Genomic DNA, 2,397 nt, shown 5'->3' on the forward strand with positions numbered 1-2,397 from the left:
GATTTGTTTGCTAAACCAGTGATGCAGATACAAAATCAATAGTGACTTTAATGCAGTGAAAACATGACGGGTATCACTTATTCGACAGAAGAGAGAAATGTTACAGAGCGGCTCGCTAAGACATTTTCTGAAAGCTGTGTCTATAACTTCCGCCGAGATTCCCCTCTAGGATGCGTCCACCTACTGGGTCATTTGGGGGTGGGTAGCAGGACGACTCCGACCTCTTGCCGTGAATATTCTTTGGCCACCCTGCATCCACGTTTCCACTCCTCCCGAATGTGGGCCTTGAAGATCTTGTTAACTGGAAGGTCGAGTGCAAATCATCTCCTCATTCCTCCGTTCTTTTTCGTTGGCCCAGACGATCACACCCTTAGGAAATTCTTCAGGGTAGTCTTGTGCTTGAATATGATCATGAGTGGAACCTTGCCTCCCGTCGCCGTGCAGCACTTTCCTGCATTGTTTGTAGTAATATGAATCGTCTTCTTTCCTCTTTCATCAACAGTCCGCCCCATAGACATGTCGAAGGTGAGCGCCACTTCCTCGAGGTTGGCCACAAGCGAAGCGTCTACACTGGCGGTTTCTACGAACTTTCGAAAGCTCCTTACGTTTTCTTCCCGGTCCTGAGGTAGTGTCTAGCCCACTGTTGGCCGTGCACGAACGCTGATGTGGTTTCGTTTTATAAACCTTAAGCACCACGATGTCCTCCAATATATCACTGATGCCCATTCTGTCGGCGAGCTGCTTTGCCTTGAGGCGAGTTGCAACCATTAAAATAGCGCGAGAATTCTCTCGCACCATGTGAATCCAGGTCAAGGTATATATAAAAAGGTAGCGTGGGGCAGGAATAGAGGTTTTGACAGTCACTGCCATCCATCTGTTGTGCGGACAACTACAGTTGTGACTTCCCTTTCCCCCACTCCCCGCACGCGCTTCGTTTTCCTTTACTTCCATCGCGACATCGAACAGTTGTTTGAAGGTCGATGGATCGCCTGTTTGGCCATGGAAGTAGCCCACTGAAGGGAGGAGTGAAGTACAAGACAGAGAACACATCATGTAAGAGTGCACTGGTAACAAGTATAATGACAAATCACCCATAGTGACATATGACAACTCGTTTGAACATTGAGAGGCTTGTGTATAGTAGCCTGACGTTTACAGGATCGCAATCAGCATACACAAGGCTATGCACAGTACAAGACATTGTGTGGTGCACTTATGATCTCATAGGGGTCCTGCTTAAGTTTCGATTACAAGAAATATTTCAAAGAAGCTAGTCCACTCCACCATGGCACGTCACTGCAACACAAGGTCTACAATCTGTGGTAGAGCACTATGCAATATATGCCACTCGTATGACATAGTATCACAGGCAATGACTCTCAATATACAATCTGTATATGACCTGTAATTTTCACACGCAGATTACAAGTGAACGTCGGACACAACAAGGCGGCACTTGAAAGGGCATGGAGGGCATCTTCATCTGGCACATCTGTCATAATTCTGTGTGGACAGCTTCACCTTTTAAAAAAGTGTTGAGTAATCCAAGTAGCAATTCTTAGACACTGAGGGAGGACAAAAAGCACGCACCAAGTGTGCATGGCCCCTTGTACATGGCACATCACAGTCAACCTGAGACATTCAAAATAACACAGCGCAAAGCACAAAATGCATGATAAGCGCCAAGTCTCACTAAATTACTCAGTAAAGCAGTCCATACTACAAACATTGTTTCTGACCTCCCCAGAAGCATTTACATGGTCTTCATGTGCACTGAATAAAATTATGAAAGAGGTTAAACAAATATGTACAAGCAGCAGTCCAACAATTACAGCCTCAGCCTTGCAAGTTGCCCTGCTGCCCTCAGATGCAATGTACAGTCCTTCAGCTCTGCATTTTTGCGTCCTCACCGATCAAAACGAACGCACTCCAAGAAAAGGACTAAATACGTCACCATACACTGGCAGAGAACACAAAGCTAAAATGTTTCGTTGGACCATATCTAAGATTTCCCGAGAGCTTATGTCTTAGAGCGTATAAGCTTCGTCGCAGATGTTAGCAAATACAGCAGTGTTCTTTCAGACTCTGCACGAGTTCACATATTGTTCTTGATTGCTGACGCGCTGTAGACGTTTGTGCAGTTTTTCGTTGCAAGCCTGTAGTCTGTGCACCTTTTGCCGCAGGTCCTGCAGCTTGCTCCTTGAGTTTTCAAGTGCTGTCTCGTATTGAATCACATGCTGCTGAAGGATGCTTTGCTCACTCTGCCTATAGGAATGATGGCAAAACGAAGGTTACGCATTGCTGTAAATGTGGCCACAAAGCTATTCAATGGGCGTGCATACCTGCAGCTTGGCTTGGTGGTCCTGATGACACTTGTAGAACATTGTCAACTGCGGG

Source organism: Ornithodoros turicata, chromosome 1 (genome assembly GCF_037126465.1).
Source record: "Ornithodoros turicata isolate Travis chromosome 1, ASM3712646v1, whole genome shotgun sequence".
NCBI classification, from domain to species: Eukaryota; Metazoa; Arthropoda; class Arachnida; order Ixodida; family Argasidae; genus Ornithodoros; species Ornithodoros turicata.